Source organism: Dendrobates tinctorius, unplaced genomic scaffold (assembly GCF_039654945.1).
Source record: "Dendrobates tinctorius isolate UK_male_01 unplaced genomic scaffold, ASM3965494v1 ptg000125l, whole genome shotgun sequence".
NCBI classification, from domain to species: Eukaryota; Metazoa; Chordata; class Amphibia; order Anura; family Dendrobatidae; genus Dendrobates; species Dendrobates tinctorius.
Genome location: NW_027361793.1, coordinates 9,493,354 through 9,514,928, shown reverse-complemented (window position 1 = coordinate 9,514,928; position 21,575 = coordinate 9,493,354).

Below are 21,575 nucleotides of genomic sequence, written 5' to 3'. Positions count from 1 at the left end.
CACTTCACGGCCCTCCGTTTCTAGGGCCCGTTATGCACACCGTACTTTCACACCAGGGACGTACATGTACGCACCGTCCCTTCTTCACTTATTGACGCTCCTGACAGGTCCGTCACTGTGGCCGCCTTAGGCCCGTAAGCCAACAGTAATTTTACTGGTCAGTCGTCTTCCTTAATACAGTATGCTTCACCTCTGTGCCTCGTCTATATTGCGGTACCTTGTGTCAGGACCACCCCCCTGACTTCCTCTCTCCTCAGTCCCCCTGGTTTGGTTTTCCTCACAGTGCACAAACTGTCGCAGTCTTCCTGTCACTTGAGCTCCCCCTGGGGACTGGAACTTTCTGGAACCCTCCTGTCAAATTTATAACTTTCCTGGTTCCCTCTGACTCCACCCCCCATGACCAACGGTTTCTTAAGCCCTATGCTCACACTCCTCCCTGCCCTCTAATGGTCAACCCAAGGTACTGCACGTCCACTACACTTTCCTAGCTGTTCCCCCACTGTAATAACTGACACCTGTCCAAACTGTGCAAACCTTCCTTTCTCTGTTCTGACAAGTCCGTCCATCCGTCAGGTCACTTTCCCTACACACGCATGCAGCATTCATTACCTGAACCGCCACGTTGCACATCCCGATCAATATTGTCAAGTGTGCACCCGTCGTCATTAGTGTATAATGCCAGTGTCCTTTGCTGCATGCGACAGGTGCACACTTGCTCAGCGGCCATTTTACTATGTGCACGTTGGGCATGCAGAATAGCAGGACACAGCCAGGTGCCGGGATCGCAGGCAGGTAATAGGAATCTTTTTTCTCTCTCTCTCTCTCTGTGCATGAAAACAGGACAAGGGGCCAGAATGAATACATGGGGGGCAGGATGGATATATGGGGGGGCAGAACAAAGGACCTGAATGGATACATATGGGGGGGCCAGGATGGACACATATGGCGGGCCAGGATGGATACATATGAGGGGCCAGGATGGAGACATATGGGGCCTGAGGGGGCTGGATGGATATATGGGGGAGCCAGGATGGATACATATGATGGATGAGGGACATATGTGGTCCAGGATAGATAGCTGGAGGGGCAGGATGGATATCTAGGGGCCAGGTTGGACAAGGGATATAGGGGGCCAGGCTGGGGCATAATATAAAATAAAAGGGGCCAGGCTTGGTGAGATTATTAAATAAAGGGGGCCAGGATGAGGGATTTAATTATTGTTTGGGGGCAAGAATGAGGAACATGCTATATTAGTTTATGTTGACAAGTGAGGGACATAATTTCTTTAGGGTCCAATTAGGGACATTATTACTACTGTAATATAATTTACTTTTTAGGAAACTGTTTTCCATGGAGGGAACAAAAGAGAGTCCTGTTACTGTGGAGGGAGGCACTACGTTGCTTTTTTTCTTCATCTGACTTAGTGTATAAGTCAGGGAAAAAGTAGGGAAAGTGCTCTGGAAGTGATCAGCTATTGATGACTGTGTGTTATTTTTTGCAGAGACAAGTCCTGGCTGGAAGCAGTGATGGTCTGTGCTGGATGAAGAAGTAAAGTGAAGATGAAGGACTTCAGCTACAGACGTCACTGGTGAGTCAGTGTATTACTTGTACACGCACACTATACATTATATACTGTGTACAGATTTCCTGTGTATAATGTCACTGGTGATCTCTGTATTACCTGTACACTGACACTATAAAGAGAGCTCCTGTGTATAATGTCACTAGTAATCACTGTATTGCCTGTACACTGACACTATATAAAGAGCTCCTGTGTGTAATTTCACTGGTGATCACTGTATTACCTGTACACTGACACTTTATAAAGAGCTCCTGTGTATAATGTCACTGGTGATCACTGTATTACCTGTACACTATATACAGAGCTCCTGTGTATAATGTCACTGGTGATCAATGTATTACCTGTACATAGACACTGTATACAGAGCTCGTGTATAAGGTCACTGGTGATCACTGTATTATATGTATGCTGACACTATATACAGAGCGCTTGTGCATAATGTCACTGGTGGTCACTGTATTACATGTACACTGACACTATATACAGAGCTCTTGTGTATAATGTCACTGGTGGTAATAACAGTGTGGTTAGTATTGAGGTTTGTATTCCTGATCAGTATTACAGTATTTGGTCACTATATGGTGGTAATTTGTAGTCTGGTCATGGTGTGGCCACATTTATCCCTGTATGTGGTATTATTCAGTCACTATGTAGTGATAATTTGTGGTCTAGTCACAGTGTGGCGTTATTTGTCCCTTGTTTATAGTATTATTTGGTCAGTATGTGGTGGAATATGTAATCTAGTTATGGTGAGGTAGTATTTCTCCTTGTATGTGGTGTTATTTAGTCCCTATATGCTGGTAATATGTCATATTATTCGGTCACTATGTGGTCTGCTCATAGTGTGGCGTATTTGTTCCTTGTATGTGCTATTATTTGGTCACTATGTGGTGGTAGTATGTAGTTTGTTCATGGTGTGGCTGTATTTGTCCCTTGTATGTGCTATTATTTGGTCACTATGTGGTCTGGTCATGGTGTGGTGGTATTTCTTCCCTTTATGTGGCATTATTGGTCTTGGTATAGTGGATTGTGTTGTGCATGGCGGTCGTTTGTTCTCTCTGATATTAATTAGAAGATTCTTTATTTCAATTAGAGATTAGATATTTGGAGCACAGCGGCAGAGATGCACTTACAGGGTTTTCCTGTGAAAAAAGTAATCACCTCTCCACAGGACAAGTGATAATATATTGATTGGTGGGGGTTTGACTACTTGGACCCAATAGGTAGAATGTGGAACTTTTATCCCCATTAGACTGGAATGGCATGTCTTGACCACTGATCCACTCATTCACTCTGTGGCTGGGAGCGCTGCACTTGTTTTTTTTCTTGAAGCCCCAAAGAGAATGAATTGAGCTGGGGTCAGACATCCCACTTGCCGCTCCATTTTAAAAAGGGATAAGTGTCCCGTCAGGGATAAAAGTTCCACATTCTTCCGATCCGTGCGGTTTTCTAATGGTTGGACATAAACGATCACTTATCCTGTGGAGCCTATAGATCGGTGATAAATTGTTTTAACCAAAGATCCCCTTTAATGTAAACTACCATAATTGTACATCCCAGTTATGGAGGCACACAGTAGATGTGCTGGAGCCACCTGTGTCTTACAGTTGATGCTCCACTATAATGGGGATAACGACTTACAGATATTTGCATATAGCTGTAGGATGGGCCCCTAGAGTCCATTTCTCCTGTGGGCCTCAGACACCCCAGTCTGACCCTGGTGTTCGGTGTTAATCGCCAAACATGGACTTTTCCTGGAAGTCTATTGCAATATTTGTAGTCCCGGGGAGAGACCGGCGGTAAGAGAGTAAGAGAAAATTTTCCAGATCAAAAGTTTTCGTCACATGTGTTCTCAATGGGGTTCGGGATCTGGTTGAAGTCTGGGTACAGTTCTGGTTCCCGAACGGAACTTTGGAATAAAGTTTGGGTCGTGTACCAGAACCTGAACTTCCATGGGTCCGCTTCATCCCTAGTAACTTCACATCCAAGAGAGACAGAAGAGTCAGTCAGGAGTACAAATTTATGAAGACCTCTGATACAGAAAAGATATATATCTTGTACCATCTTAGCCAGTAGATAGAAAAATATTTAGAACTGAGAGTCCTCAGTGGTTGATACCTTTTAATGACTAACTGAAAAGATGGTAACAAATTGCAAGCTTTTCAGTTAGCCATTAAAAGGTATTAACCACTGAGGACTCTCAATTCTAAATATTTTGAAAACTTCTGTCACACTCAAAGCAGGAATGAATGTGTCACATGAATTTATGTCTTTCTGCATCAATTAGACCATTTGGGGTCATCACAGTCCTGGACCAGACTTCAATAAGAGGAGAATAAAACTTTCACACTCCTTATCAGTGAACTGCACTAATATTTACTGCCACAACTGGTTTCTCACCATCTCACAATGATAGTTCTACTTAATGTCACTTGTCTCATTACTAGTGTTGAGCGATACCACCCAATACTGAAAAATATCGGATCGGAATGGATCGGCCGATCTAAAAAAAGTATCGGGTATCGCCGATTCCGATCCTGGAAGTCCCATTCAAGTCAATGGAACAGAAATATCGGAATTAAAAAAAAAAACTATTTTGAAGATTACACCTTCGGTTCAGCCTGTCACAAAAGATTTACAACAGGATTTGTCCGCGTTCAGTTTGGCCTGCAGCAGCAGGCCTTTTCCTGGGGCACCACGAGGAGGAACGGACTCACCCCCATACACTGCTTAGTCGTCTTCTGCTTATAAATGAGATAATATCATTTGCTCAGATTTTTAGTCTTATGCTTAATGTTCTTCTGCTTTTGGTTTTTATGCTTCTTGTTCTTCTGTCTCTTGTTGTTCTGCATCTTGGTGGTTGTCTTCATGTTCTTTGTCCTCCTGGTCATCTTCTTCAGGGTCATCTTTTAGGTATTCTTCTGTGTGGTCTTCAGGGTCGTCGTCTTCAGGGTCATTGTCAGTGAGATCCAGAGTGAGAATCAAAAACCATTTCCACAAGCTTGAACTTGGAAAAGTAGCAGAAGGTACAAGAAGGCTGAGGAACTGCCGAGAACCAGCTGATGGTACTGGAACCCGGATGGGTAGCAGAAGGAACAATAGCAAATGGCACAACTGTGGACCAGCTGACGGTGCTGGAACACGGTTACTAAGCAGGAGGTACTTGTGCTACAAAGCACTACCAAGGACCAGCAGACTTTGCTGGAATTCGGATACCAAGAAGGAGGCACCTAGGCCAAAGGCTCTGCCGAGAACCAGCTGACGGTGCTAGAACCCAGATGGGTAGCAGAAGCTGCAAGAGCAAATGAAACTAGCGAGGACCACCTGACGGTGCTGGAACCCAGAGGGGCAGCAGAAGGAAGAAGAGCCAATGGGACAACCAGCTGACGGTGCTGGAACACGGTTACTAAGCAGGAGGTACCAGTGCTACAAAGCACTACCAAGGACCAGCAGACGTTGCTGGAACTTGGATACCGAGAAGGAGGCACCTAGGCCCAAGGCTCTGCCGAGAACCAGCTGACGGTGCTGGAACCCGGATGGGTAGCAGAAGGTACCCATAATCAACAAAGTTGCAAGGACGCGAGCAGGACGCTGTTACCGAATCCCACAGTCCAACAGGGGGTGCTTGTCCTATTGGCACTACGGAACCAGCCTTTAGTACCAGAACCCGCAGCCCACATAGGAAGCCCCAAAACTGCAGGCACCATAGACTCGGCTAACCCGACCGCAACACGACAGGACAACGTATTGGTGGCAAAGTGACGCCGACACTACCCAGAAACAGCAGGCGTGCTGGAACCAGGCTGGGCAGGAGGGAGTACCCGTGCCAAAGACACTGCCGAGAACCAGCTGACGGTGCTGGAATCCGGATGGGTAGCAGAAGAAACAAGAGCCAATGGCACAACTGTGGACCAGCTGATGGTGCTGGAACACGGTTTCTAAGCAGGAGGTACCTGTGCTTTAAAGCACTACCAAGAACCAGCAGACGTTGCTGGAACGCGGACACCGAGAAGGAGGCACCTCGGCCAAAGGCTCTGCCGAGAAACTGCTGACGGTGCTGGAACCCGGCTGGGAAGGAGGGAGTACCCGTGCCAAAGACACTGCCCGAGAACCAGCTGACGGTGCTGGAACCCGGATGGGTAGCAGAAGGTACCCATAATCAACAGAGTTGCAAGGCCGCGAGCAGGACGCAGTTACCGAATCCCACAGTCCAACAGGGGGTGCTTGTCCTATTGGCACTATGGAACCAGCCTTTAGTACCAGAACCCGCAGCCCACATAGGAAGCACCGAAACTGCAGGCACCATAGACTCGGCTAACCCGACCGCAACACGACAGGACAATGTATCGGTGGCAAAGTGACGTTGACACTACCCGGAAACAGCAGGCGTGCTGAAACCAGGCTGGGCAGGAGGGAGTACCTGTGCCAAAGACACTTCTGAGCAGCAACTGGCGATGTTGGAGCCCAGGGGTCAATCATGCAGCAGGATAAGGCCTACTTGGAGGGAGTTTTATATTGGTTGTACACAACTACTGATTGTAACCGTGCTCCACTTCGGCCTCTGGCTCTACTGTCTCTCGTATTTCCCCTGGCCTCCAACCTTGCCAGTTGCTGCTCTGAAGTGTTGTCTGCACAATCCCCACTTGTTCCTGGGTTACAGGGGTTCAGTCACATCAGTTGATCCCATGATGTGTGTCCGGCAAGGTCTCCTGCTCTGTCCACATTCCCACTACTAGTAATGGGAATGGGGACAGAGCAGGAGACATTGCCGGACACACATCAGGGGATCAACTGACGTGACTGAGCCCCAGTACCACAAGAACAAGTGTGGATTGTGCAGACGACACTTCAGAGCAGCGACTGGCAGGGTTGGAGGCCAGGGGAAATACTAAAGACAATAGAGCCAGAGGCCGAAGTGGACCACGGTTAAAAATCAGTAGTAGTGTGACGGTGTAGGCAGTAGGAGACTTTTCCATTCACACAGCAGGGGAGCAGCTGGCATTACTGAACCCCACAGACACAGGAGCGAGTGTTTCTATCTTTGCGGACGGCAATTCCAAGCTACAACTGGCTGTGTTGAAGCCCAGGATCAATGCTCCGAGCAGGCTGAGGCATACTTGGAGCAAGTAGAAAATAAGATGTTGCATGATTTTGGAGGCAGCAGGAGACTTTGCCATCCGCACAGCAGGGGAACAGCTGGCGTTACTGAACCCCACAGACACAGGAGCGAGTGTTTCTATCTGTGCGGACGGCACTTCCAAGCTACAACTGGCTGTGTTGGAGCCCAGGATGAAGCATGCAGCATGCGGAGGCCAACTTGTAGCTGGTTTTATAGAGGTTGTAGACTACTACTGATTGTAACCTTGCTCAACTATGGCCTCCGGCTCCACTGTCTCTAGTATTTCCCCTGGCCTCCAACCCCGCCAGTTACAGCTCTGAAGTGGCATCTGCACAATCCACACTTGTTCCTGTGTTACTGTGGCTCAGTCACGTCAGTTGATCCCCTGATGTGTGTCTGGCAAGGTCTCCTGCTCAGTCCTCATTCACACTACTAGTAATGGGAATGTGGACAGAGCAGAAGACATTGCCGGACACACATCAGGGGATCAACTGACGTGACTGAGCCCCAGTAACTCAGGAACAAGTGTGGATTGTGCAGACGCCACTTCAGAGCAGCAACTGGCGGGGTTGGAGGCCAGGGGAAAAGCTAGAGACAGTGGAGCCAGAGGCCTAAGTGGAGCACGGTTAAAAATCAGTAGTAGTTTGAATGTGGATGGAGCAGGAGACTTTGCCATCTACACAGCAGGGGAACAGCTGGCGTTTCTGAACCCCACTAACACAGGAGCTAGTGTGTTTTTCTCTGGGAAGATGACACTTCTGAACACCAACTGGCGTTGTTGGAGCCCAGGTTGAGGCATGGAGCAGGCTGAGGCCTGATGTTTTGGGCATGTGGAGTCAGCAGGAGACATTGCCGTCTACACAGCAGGGGACCAGCTGGCGTTACTCAACCCCACTAACACAGGAGCTAGTGTGTTTTTCTCTGTGAAGACGGCACTTCTGAACACCAACTGGCGTTGTTGGAACCCAGGTTGAGGCATGGAGCAGGCTGAGGCCTGATGTTTTGGGCATGTGGAGTCAGCAGGAGACATTGCCATCTACACAGCAGGGGAACAGCTGGCGTTACTGAACCCCACTAACACAGGAGCTAGCGTGTTTTTCTCTGTGAAGACGCACTTCTGAACACCAACTGGTGTTGGAGCCCAGGATGAGGCATGCAGCAGGCGGAGACTGCTGACTGCTGCCTGCTGCTCACACAACCGCTCCAACATATGTAACGTTGAATTCCACCTGGTGGGTAGGTCACATATGATGCGATGTTCCGGAAGGCATAATCGGCGCTGCAGAGCAGCAAGGCGCGATCTTGCCGTGCTGGAACGCCGCAAGTGAGCGCACTCTATGCGGACCTTGTGCAGCAGTGCATCAAGATCCGGATAGTCCCTCAGAAAGCTCTGCACGACCAAGTTCAGCACATGTGCCAGACATGGGATGTGAGTGAGGTTGCCTAGGCCAAGAGCTGCCACCAGATTTCGGCCATTGCCACACACTACCAAGCCCGGCTGGAGATTCGCTGGCACAAACCACACGTCGCTCTCCTGCTTGATGGCATTCCAGAGCTCCTGCGCTGTGTGGCTTCGATTCCCCAAAGAAATTAATTTGAGTACGGCCTGTTGACATTTGGCCGCGGCTGTGCTCATATCAGTCGTAGCAGGCTCCTGCTGCGCTGTTTCTGAGGAACTTGAGTAGGAGGAGGAGTCTATGTGTACAGACTGGATTCCTGCAATTCCGTGGAGTTGGCAGAACACGTACAGCGCCACTCTCCAGATCTGTACCCGGCTCCACAACATTGACCCAATGAGCAGTGAGGGAAAGGTATCGTCACTGACCATGGTTACTGGTCCACGCATCGGTGGTCAGGTGGACCTTGCTACTAACAGCGTTTAGTAGCGCATTTTTTATTTTTCCCTCCACATGTTTCTGCAGGGCAGGGACGGCTCGCCTGCTGAAATGAAAGCGGCTGGGCACGGTGTATTGTGGGACTGCCAATGCCATGAAGTCTCGGAATGTGTCAGTCTCCACCAGCCTGAATGAGAGCATTTCAAGTGCCAGTAGTTTGGCAATGCCAGCATTCCGAGCCTGTGCTCGGGGATGGTTTGCCGAGTATGGCCGCCTTTTATCCCATGCCTCTGCTACCGATGGCTGTCGAGTGGCCTGGGAGTGTGAGGATGACTGGGAACGTGGTGCTGTGGGTGGAATGTCACAGGGTCTCCGGACAACAATGCCTGAGGTTCTTCCTTGGCGATCCTGTGAGGAAGCCGAACCAGCTGTGTGTGAGCTGGAGGAAGAGGCCCCAACACGAGCTGAAGAGGTAGTAGGTGGTGCTGTACGTTTGCCTACGTCTTCAGTGTGTCTGTGTAACTCCACCTCATGCTTGGTCCGCACATGTTTCCACATATTAGTGGTATTGTGGTTGCTGACATTTTTCCCTCTTTTGACTCTCTGATGACACAGCTTGCATTTGACAAAGCAAATGTCATCTGCAACTGTGTCAAAAAAGGACCACGGACTGCAAGTCTTGGGAGTGCCCGTTTTGCCTTTTGAAAGAGCAATGCTGCTAATGGGTGCCGAAGTGGAGGCTACAGGCAACCAAGTCTGCCCCCTCCCTCTCCCTCCTGTTTTGGCCGTTCGGGGAATCTCTTCCTCAGAGCTGCTCCCACCACCTTCCTGTTCCTCACGCCATGATGATTCAAGGACCTCATCATCTACACTCCCCTCTTCAAACACCTGCTTCTCCTGGGTTGTCTCCCCAGCACCGTACGCACCAGAAAGTGGCACCTGTGTCTCGTCATCATCTGATGCGTACTGAGGTGTGCTGACCATAGGCACTGGCCCACCCGCCTCTTCAGATTCAGAGGGACAAAGAAGTTGCGCATCACTGCATACTCCCTCTTCTTCACATTCTGGAATGCTGCTTGGCTGGCCCCCTCTTTCCAAGCCAACAGATTCAGAGAACAGAAGTAGAGACTGTGATGGCTCCTGTCCAGGGCTCTCTGACTGCCTGGGCACTTTGGCAGGTGGTGAAGAGACAGATGGTTGCTCTTCGGTGCTCTGGCCCTGAGAGGATGTGGAAGTAATTGAAGTCGATGCGTTACCTGCCATCCATCCGACAACGGCTTCAATTTGTTCCTCCAGCAGCAGTGGGGTACGGCGAGGTCCTACAATGCTGCGCATAAAGGACTGTTGCCTGCTAAAACTGGGGGATGCTGACTCACTGGTGCCCGCAGCAGGCACAGAATCCCCACGTCCTCTCCCTGCAGAATCCCCACGTCCTCTCCCAGCAGAATCCCCACGTCCTCTCCCTGCTGAAACTCCACGTCCACGCCCACATGCCTTACTCCCTGCCTTCTTCATCTTGCTAGACTGATAAAGATAGGCAGAAAAGTACAAAGGGGGGCTTAGTGTGCTTATTCCTGAACAGCTGGTTACAGGTAGAAGAAACACTAATTTTATGAAGTGTGTGTGTGGAGTACACTTTAATAGGAGCTAATGTGGCCTACACAACTTTCAAATGTACTGTTTGGTGAACTTTATTGTTTTTTTTTGTGAAAAAAAACTAAAAGGATGTGACCAAAGATTTGAAAGTGATAGTATCACCAACTTTTTGGAGCTATTACAATGCAGGCAGGTAACCTACAATGCAAAAGATGAGGCTCCAAAAAAATTGGGTAACACTAATCTGGCTGCAGATGAAGAGCACAAGCCAGAAAAAAGGCTCCTCTATCTACTCCTATATAGTGTTTGCAACCAACTAATGTAGATTGATACGGATGGATGCACACTAATAGGAGAAGAAAAAATGAGCTGCAATTAAAGAAAAATATGTGTGCGGCAGTGACGCACGCTGAGCGGCCTACAACCAGATGTAGCTGCAGGACACACTTCTCAGCGTGAGCTGCACTCACACACAGTCAGAGACCTCTCAGACAGCAGTGAACAGTGCAGCTAAGTGGGCACTAGCACTGAAAGGCTGCAGAAAGGCTCTGCTGTCTATGCCTAGAGTGTTTGCAAGCACCGTATATGGATACAGATGGATGCACACTAATAGAAGAAAAAATGAGCTGCAATAAAAGAAAAATATGTGTGAGGCAGTGACGCACGCTGAGCGGCCTACAACCAGACGTAGCTGCAGGACACACTACTCAGCGTGAGCTGCACTCACACACAGTCAGAGACCTCTTAGACAGCCATGAACAGTGCAGCTAAGTGGGCACTAGCACTGAAAGGCTGCAGAAAGGCTCCGCTGTCTACTACTAGTGTTTGCAACCAACATATATGGATACGGATGGAAGCACACTAGATAGAATTTTTGAAAAATAAGCAGCTCAAAAAGAAAAATATGTATGAGGCAGCAGTGATGCACGCTGGGCGGCCTACAACCAGACGTGGCTGCAGGACCCACTACACAGCATGAGCTGCACTCACACAGCCCTTGCAGACAGCTGTGAACACTGCTGCTAGGGAAAAGAAAGCTACAGTGGTGGTTTATGTAGCCTGGTTAAAGCACAATATGTTTTGTCGAATCGCTATTTCTAACTGTCCCTCACAGTCTTCAGCAGCAGCCTGTCCTTAACTGAATTCACAGCAGAGTGACCAGAAATGGCGGCGGCGGCTTTTATAGTGCATCATGACATCATTTCAGCAGCCAATCACAGCCATGCCAATAGTTAACATGCCTAACAGGATGTGCCCACACTTCTGAGGATTCCCATTGGCTGAATCAAAGCAAGCGGGCTCATAGCATTATGGGAACTTCCGATTCCGGTATCCGAAATGAAAAAAGTATCGGAAGTCAGTATTGGAATTCCGATACAGCTAATATCGGCCGATAACCGATACTTGCGGTATCGGAATGCTCAACACTACTCATTACTCCTTGTGTCCTGTTGTGTATTATTAATATGTGACTCAAATTATGTGATACACTATGCCAGTTGAAGAGACCTTAGTAGTCTGGAGAGCTGCTATTTGTTATCATTATTTTCAGTTAGCCATTCCACTTAGGAACAGTACATCATGTTCTACCTCTCTGATTTTGATGTGGGCTCACTTGCCGAGCCTGCATATACCCCCCGCCCCCCTCTCCCGCTGGGTTTTAACAACCAAGCCTCATGTCAACATTTTTGTGTAGCCATTAAGCTCTTTTCTGGGTATAAACTATCAACCTTGTCCTATCTTTAGGAGACTAACTGCTTTTACCTAACATTGCGCAAAGTTGCAGCCTGTCACATCTGTGTCAGGAATTGTGCATTATTAAATAGTTGAAAAAAAATTACCAGCTTACCTTTTTTCTTCTCATACCAAGTTCTTCCTGAGAATTTGTACTATAGAATTACATAATTATGAATCGATAGTTATTTAACTGAATAAACAAATGACTTGCATATTAATGACCTATTGGAAGGAGAGGTCATCAGTATCGGAATGATGGGGTTCTTACACCCAGCATCCCTATCAATCAGCTGTTATCTGCCTCAGCAATTACAAGATATTAAAAATTTAGCATGGCTATATTAACGAACAAAAATTTCCAAACATGAAAATCATAATCAGAATGCCAACACCACACTGTATGTTTCAAGCAAGATATCAGGCACGAGGCACACGTATACAAGAGGTCACTTAACTCAGCCGAGGGCAGGAGTATAACTGACACCGGACCCAGGTCCAGTGAGCACTAAATAGCCTCCTGCTGCCAGAGAGAGGCAGCACAATTAACCCATAGTCTAACCAGGACGGGTCAAAGCGAAATCCCGTCCTGGATCATGACAGTACCCTCCTCTCAATGGGGGGCCACCGGACCCCCAGGTCTCTCAGGGTACTTGGCGTGAAAGGCTCGGATCAACCGATCCGCATGAACTGATCGAGCAGGAACCCACGAGCGTTCCTCAGGACCATAGCCCTTCCAATGTATCAGATACTGAAGGGCGTGACGGAACAACCTGGAATCGACAATTCGTTCCACCTCGTACTCAGCCTGCCCATCTACCAGAACCGGTGTCGGGGAAGATGATGATCCCTCCCCACTGGACCTCACAGGTTTCAAAAGGGCCTTATGGAAAACATTAGGGATCCTTAGAGATGGCGGAAGACTCAACCGAAAAGCCACCGGGTTAACTGCTTCGGTAATTACATAGGGACCTATAAACTTGGGTCCAAGCTTCGCAGAGGGGACCTTGAGCCTTATATTTTTGGTGGATAACCATACCTTATCTCCGACCTGAAACACTGGACCCACGGATCGTCTTTTGTCCGCAAAAAATTTTAATTTGTCCTGGGCCTTCGTAATGTTATTCTGGACCTCCCGCCATACCTCCCCCAACCGCTGGATCGTCTCGTCCGCCCCAGGACACCCAGAATTCAAGCGGGAAAATTCTCCAAAATCTGGACACAAATTGCACTCCCCTATGAGACACCACATTCAGGGGTACCCCATGCAACCGCACCACATGCTCCACAAACAATCTGGACAATGTTTCCGCATTAGGTAGAGCTGCCAAAGGTACAAAATGTGCCTGCTTACTAAACCTGTCCACTACGACCCAGACCACGGTATTACCCTTGGAAGGGGGAAGGTTGGTGATGAAATCCATGGACAGATGAGTCCATGGTCTCTCAGGAATTGGCAGTGGTACCAATTCCCCGGCCGGCCGGTTATGGGGAGTTTTCGCACGGGCACAAACCTCACACGCAGACACATACTCCCCAACATCAGAGGCTAAAGAAGACCACCAGAATATTCTAGCAATGGCCTTCCGGGTCGCTGAGATCCCTGGATGTCCACCCAGAACTGAGTCATGGAACTCCTGGAGGACCTTGAGACGAAACTGAGCTGGCACAAAAAGTTTATCCAACGGCTTAGCAGGAGGTGCAAGAGCCTGGGCTTCTCGAATCTCCCGTTCCAACACATTAGAAACCTCTGCCACCACCACCCCAGGCTGAAGAATGGAGGATGGAGGTTCCGGGGGGGGACACCGGATCAAGACTGCGTGACAATGCATCCGCTCTGATATACTTGGATCCTGGTCGAAAAGTGATCGAGAAGTTGAATCGGGAAAAAAAAAGTGACCATCTAGCCTGTCTGGGAGTCAACCGTTTAGCTGACTCAATGTAAGCTAGGTTTTTGTGGTCCGTGATTACCATTATAGGATGAACAGCCCCCTCCAAAAAATGCCTCCATTCTGCAAAAGCCAATTTTACGGCCAGAAGTTCCCGCTTCCCCACATCATAGTTTCTCTCCGCAGGGGAGAACTTCTTTGAGTAAAAGGCGCAAGGTCTTAAATTGGTCAAAGTGGCGGGTCCCTGGGACAATACCGCCCCCACCCCCACCTCTGAGGCGTCTACCTCAACAATAAATGGTTCAGAGGGGTCCGGTTGGATAAGAACCGGGGCCGACATGAAACATTTTTTCAAAAACTGAAATGCCGCTACTGCTGCGGTTGACCAATTCTTGATATCGGCCCCCTTTTGAGTCATGTTTGTGAGGGGTTTAACCACCTGTGAGAACCCCCTTATGAATTTCCGATAATAATTAGCGAACCCTAGGAAACGTTGCAGACCCTTCAAATCACACGGTTGAACCCACTCGAGAATGGCCTGCACCTTATTAGGATCCATGCGATACCCTTCAGCAGACACGATGAACCCCAGAAAGGACAGTTCCTGAACAAAAAATAAACATTTTTCAAGTTTAGCAAACAGACAGTTCTCCCTGAGCCTTTGGAGAACTGCCCGAACATGACCAATGTGAGTCTGTTTATCAGGCGAGTAGATTAAAATGTCATCCAAATACACCACCATAAAACGTCCAATCAAATCGGAGAACACATGATTTATGAAATTCTGGAAGACCGCTGGAGCATTGGTCAGGCCGAAGGGCATGACCAAATTTTCAAACAACCCTTCAGTAGTGAGAAAAGTGGTCTTCCATTCATCTCCGTCCCGGACTCGGATAAGGTTATACGCTCCCCGTAGATCTAATTTCGAAAACCACTTGGAAGGGGATAAGTATTCCTCACAGTTATTTTATTTAACTCACGAAAATCGAGGCATGGGCGCAAACCACCGTCTTTTTTTTTTACAAAAAAGAACCCTGCCGCCACAGGAGAAACAGAAGGACGAATATGTCCCTTACGGAGGCTCTCGGAAATATATTCCTTCATCGCAGCCCGTTCCGGACCCGAGAGGTTATACAGGCGGGCTTTGGGCAATTTAGCACCTGGAACCAGGTCAATGGCACAATCAAATGGGCGGTGTGGTGGTAAAACCTCAGCCTCTTTTTCGGAGAAAACGTCAGTATAATCTATCAGGCACTCCGGAATGCCTTCTAGACCCACGGACGACACAGACACAGAAACAAGACATTTCTCAGAGCAATAGGGACCCCATTTAACAATGTCCCGAGATTCCCAATTAATCACAGGATTATGCAGCTGTAACCAGGGGAACCCCAACACCAGTCCCGCAGGCAGGTTGTTCATTACAAAACATGAAATACGTTCCTGGTGTAAGGAACTCACTTTAAGGAGAAACTCTTCAGTACAAAACACAATGTCATTCTTAACCAGTGGTGTTTTGTCAATAGCAACAAGGTGAATCGGAGTCTCCAACCTAACTGTCCCTAACTTACATCTGGCCACCAAGTCAGAGTCAATAAAGTTCAATGATGAACCGCAATCCACGAAGGCAGAAGTGGATGTGGAGACACCCCCACAACAAAGTTCCACTTGAAATGACATTTTAGAAAATGCAGAAAAGGGTACCTGAGAGCCTGGGTGACCTCCACGATAATCACCCGGGCTCAGTCGCTTGCTGGTTAGTGGCCGGGAGGGGCAATCCTTTTTCCAATGTCCAGACTCGCCACTGTGAACACAACATTTTCTCACGTGCCGTTGTCTCCTTTCTTCCTCCTTAAGGTTGATGGTTCCCATCGCCGTGATTTTCAATGAAGAACTGGCTCCCCTTCCTTGGGAGAATAATGATGTCTCGGTTTGTATCACTCCCCTTGCCCGTAACCTGCGATCCATTTGGACGGCCTGTGTCATAGCTTCCTCCAGGGCATCAGGTGGGGGGTGGAGAGCCAAGGCGTCTTTCAGATGCTCAGACAGGCCTCTACGGAACAACCCCCGGAGAGCGGCGTCATTCCAGCAGACCTCAGCAGCCCAGCGTCTGAACTCTGAGCAAAACCACTCGCCTGAGTGTTTCCCCTGACAAACATTCATCAGCCTGTCCTCAGCCATACGCACCCGATCAGGCTCATCATAAATATGCCCCAGGGCCTCAAAAAATGCATCCACAGTCAAACGCTCAGGGGCCGTGGTAGGAAGGGAGAAAGCCCAAGCTTGGGGGGCTCCCCTTAACAGAGACATAATGACCCCCACTCTCTGACTTTCATCCCCAGAAGAGTGTGGTCTTAAGGAAAAAAAAAGCTTACAGCCCTCCTTGAAAACTCTGAAGTCATTTTTATCTCCAGAAAAGGTATCTGGTAACTTCACTGGAGATTCAGGGGAAATTAATGTAACATCCCGAGCCCCCAATGAAAGAACCCCCTGCACAGTGTCGGCGATCAGCTGCTGAGACTGAGCCAGGACTCTTTGTTCTCCAAAGAGTTTCTGAGACATCTGCGTCAGGTGCCTAACCTGCTCAGAAAGAGCGTGCACAGGATCCATCACACACACAGGTGAATGGGAGCAGAGAAAAAAAAAAATGGTATGGGTCAGTTATAATGTCAGAGACACCGCACTGCACTTGCTCATAGAGCCAGTGCACGTGTCCTGAGTACAGAAGCAGTGCTAAGAGTTACCTGGGGAGCAGGGCAGCAGAGGTGACCAGGCGTGCTTCAGGCTAATAGTGTCAGGATCCAGTCAGTGCTGGAAAGTAAAGATGCATAGGACCTGCGGACACTGAAACTGAATAGTCTGCACGGGACCTATGGTCATATGACTGCAAGGGGGCGGGGCTTAGCATCCTGTATTCAGATAGGACAGGACACCATACAAACAACTCAGAGTCAGGCAAAACAGAGGTCACAGCAGTACGGGCAAACGAGGTACAGAGGGACAAACAGACGGGTAGTCAGACAGAGCCAAAGGTCATACACAAGAGGGCGACGTGGTACCAAGGGGACGAGCAGAGAGGAGTCGGGTCACAAGCAGAGAGTCATACACGAGAGGTAGCGCAGTACAAGAGGGTCAGGCAGAACTCGTAACAGGGACAGAACCAGATCACAACCGAACAAGCAAGCAAGATATCAGGCACGAGGCACACGTATACAAGAGGTCACTTAACTCAGCCGAGGGCAGGAGTATAACTGACACCGGACCCAGGTCCAGTGAGCACTAAATAGCCTCCTGCTGCCAGAGAGAGGCAGCACAATTAACCCATAGTCTAACCAGGACGGGTCAAAGCGAAATCCCGTCCTGGATCATGACAGCAACATCTCATACTGCAAAGAATACATCTGTGTTATTGGCATAAAATGAGAGAAACTCATGGGGTGGCCACCATCCTCCCCTGACCGCAACCTTCTTAAGAACCTTTGGAGTATCCTTAAGCAAAAGATCTATGAGGCAGTTCACATCAAAATAGCAGCTCTTGGAGGCTATTGTGACATCCTGCAAAGAAAGTTCAATGGATGCAAGAACTGTGAAGGTGATATCAAAGAAGAGATCCTATGTTAACATGTAACTTTGCCTGTAAAGATGTTTTGATTGAAAAAGCTTTTGATTTCAGTAAATGTAACCTCTTAATGCTGCAAATTCAACAAATGACCATTTTTAGTTCTTTACAGCCTATGTAATGCTTTGAAACATTGTTGTTAATAGTAATTGGAAACTGTGCATTTTGAGTTTTTTTAGCTTTGAAATAAATACTGTTATGGTTGGGAGTAGTGATGAGCGAACACTAAAATGCTCAGGTGCTCGTTACTCAAGTCGAGCAAATCGTAATGCTCAGGTGCTCGACCCGAGCAACAAGTATAATGGAAGTCAATGGGAAACTCAAGAATTGTTCCAGTGGCATAGGAACAGCATGCGGAAGACCCCTGGAAACATTACATGTTAAAAATCATTCTTTCCAGGATAATGACTTGTATATAAGGCAAAATAAATAAGAAAAAAAAATGCTCCTCCACACCTTGGGCTATGTTCACACGTATCGTTTTTGCTGTGTTTTGGCACATTTGCATTGCTTTCAATGGTGAAAAAAACATTCATCAGGAAGTGTAATTTTAACATTTTACTACCTTATCTGACTATGTGGTGTGGGACATGATCAGACACATCCTAATTAATTTATGAAGAAGGGACTCTGAAAGCTACCAACTTAAGGGATAAACTTGTTAAAGCAGACATGTATAAGACAAGGGGTACACCAGCACAACTATTTTTTCAGAGGCCTAAATCAGGCATCTTTCCATGCCTTCGCTGCAATCAGTGTAGCAATGATATAAAAGGAGATATCATCCATCATCCCCATTCCGGTAAAACCTTTAAAATCAAAGATTTTCCACATGTGATACGTCCTACGTAATATATCTTATCAAATGTCCCTGTGGTATATTATATATAGGGGAAACCACACAACCTGTAAAAGCCCGGATATCTAAGCACAAATCGACTATCAGGTATAATAATCTGTTCTTACCCATCCCCCACCATTTCATCACTGAGGACCATAAGATACCACAACTTCATTTTCAGGTGATCGAACAAATACCACCCTCCAGAAGGGGTGGTAATGGTATTAAATTACTAAAACAATGGGAGGCTTAAGGGCCTGTCACACTAAGCGATATTGCTAGCAATATCGCTATAACATCACTGATTTTGTGACGTTATAGCGATATTGCTAGCGATATCGCTATGTCTGATACTTAGCTCCGACTGGCTCCCCCACGATTATCGCCGATCGCGCGAGAACGTCCTGGACCATTTCTCGTCGTCAGCTTCTTGCTGGGCTTCCTGTGGCGCCAATGAGCGACGCGTGGACGCGGGGGGGAGGACGTCAGGATAGCCTCGTCTGACAGGTAAGTAGCGACCCACGACCCCTGCTATGTCGCTGGTGAGATCTGCCTGTGTGGCAGCTCACTAGCGACCACTTAGCGATGCACCAGCGATCCTTACCGTGTCATATCGCTGGTCGGGATCGCTGGTGCATCGCTAAGTGTGATAGTACCTTTACTGGATACATACACTCGGCACCCTGACACCTAGGGGTCTAAACCAGGAATACGATTTATTGTCATTTGTCTGATATACAATATAACATGCTGGTTACACTCCCCGTGATTTTTACTACTCTCTATATATTTGTACCATACAGTGGTTCCTTATGTACATTTGACACTCATAAACACTTGTTTTAACGATATTGACTGTTCATAAAGGTTATTACTTAAGGTTATAGGAAATTTTTACTGTCTTATTTCATGTTACTAATGCTTTTGTGTATCATTCTTGCAGAGTCGTTTATATTGAAAATTCACCCCACTCTGGAACCCTGTCCATGATTCTGTGTCTGCCAGCAATAATAATTTCCATTCCCATTGGCCACCACTTTTCTACACAACTTCTGGCTCCTTGGAACGCATTCCAACACTTTGACACGCTCTAATATGGCCGCTGGAACTCAATTGGAATGCACGGCCGCTCATGTCATCACTTCCGCCCGTCACGGATAGGCTGTGCACCAGGGATTATCCCATCCCTTCCTTTATTTTACTGCATCGCTCAACGCTCCTGCACAGCCAGCTAGCGGGGGGATACTGCGTCGCTGCGGTGAGCACCTTACAACCTTGGGTGTTCCTTCCAAACGCCCTGTTGGCTATACTAATGTCTCCATTAACGTTGCCACACAGAACAACAACAGCACAGGCATCATGACCAGTGCTGCTTAAATGACCTTTCACATTTAAAGTGTTAGGCACTTATTTTAACTACTTGGTCTTTTCACCAACCACTGCCTTGTTAACTATAGCCCTATTCACTTTCCCAATCTAGATATCTGTGAATATTCTTCACATCATATCTTACAAGATTTCACCACTCTACTGCATTCTGGTAGGTTACCCCCATTTTTTCCTTCTATCCTCCTTTTCTCTTCCACTTCAGGGGTATTATACTCTATATATCATCATTGATCTCTAAGTTTAAGCATTATACTTTATGTGCTGAGCAATATATTGGCATTACTCTGCAGATATACTTCAGTCATAATACCACATGACCGTATCTTGTTTTTTGGCTACTGTATATACTTTGTTTTTCTGTTATGTATTTGATTATTAACTTTATGACACATGACTCATGTAGGCATCATTGATTTTTTTGTTTCTGTAGTAACTGATGAATGCCAAGCCAGGCCGAAACGTTTGATTTATTATTTTCTGACTACATTAAACTACACAAAAATCCATCCAAAAGCTGAGTGCCAAGTTTTAATTTTATTTAAAAATTAGAAGGAGACACTCCAATACCCCTATGAAGAGACTTAGTGGAGGGACTCAGAAATTTTTTTTTCCCATTATTAAGGAGTGGTTATCGTAGACTGGTAATGCGCATGCACTAAGTGATGGCTGAAAAACATTTACCCCTGGGGGTGTACATTTATATCAAAGCATGTTAGAGGTAGGCCTCTCAAAATTCTTAATGAGGGCATCATAAACACTCTTAAAAAATTTACAGCGAGGTTAGCATGATAAACCTGTTGATATGGTGGTGGTGGAGGAGGAGGAGAACAACACAAAAAAGATGAAATCCTGAAGCCCTGTTTGGGTGGGAAAGTCTGCATTGGAATAGACCAAAATAATAAAACAAAAATAATACTGGATTTGAGTTTTTGTTCCGCTGCTGTCCACCGATGGTGTTGAGAAGTCTGGGCCAATCAAACCGTTGCTAACTTTGATAAGAGTCAGAATGTGCTTATCAGTTATAATACCCCTTGCCGCACTTAATACCCACTCTGACAAAACACTAGCAGCAGGGCAGGCTAGGACCTCCAAGACGTAGAAACTAGAGATCGGCGAACCTGAACAGTAATGTTCGGTGTCGGTACTGAAAACCTACTGTTCGTGCACGGACACTGAACACGGACTTCAGCAGGAAGTCCGTGTTACTGTTTGGGTTCAGCTGCCCAAACACCAGGTTTTGTCTCGCTGTCATGTGCATGGCTGTGCGGCAAACACTGCTTCTGATCTGCAGTGAAATCATCCCTGCCGGTCAGAGAGCCGCGGTTCCCATGCTGTCAAAAGACAACGAGAGCACTTAGCTGTGATCTGAGGTATAAACTTTACCTCCGGTCATTGGCTTCAGCTGATAGGACTACTGATCCCATCATCTGAGACCTGCAGCCGCTAATAACAGAGAGAGCAGGAGCGGCAGTTGGAAGTATTCATTAGCCACTCCTGCGCTGTAAATAAATAATTAAAAAAAAACCAGTGTGTGTGAGTTCCCCTGGGTGGGAATGGCATGGGTTCCAGGCAAAACTCACAGCTGGGGGCTGCAACCCTCAGCTGTCAGCTTCAGCAAGGCTACTTATCAAGATTAGAGGGGTCCCCACGCTGTTTATGTAATTATTTAAATAATTTAAAAAAATCGGTGTGGGGTCCCCCCGTTTTTGACAGCCAACCTTGCTAAAGCAAACAGCTGGGGGTTGGTGTAATGAGGCTGGTAAGGGTCCATGGATATAGCCCCTCCAGTCTAAAAATAGCAGCCCGCAGCTGCCCAGAAACGGCACATTAGATTCGCCAGTTCTGGAGCTTTGCCTGGCTCTTTCCACTTGCCCTGTAGTGGTGGCAAGTGAGGTTCATATTTGTGGGGTTGATGTCACCTTTGTATTGACAGGTGACATCAAGCCCACAGCTCAGTAATGGAGAGGCATC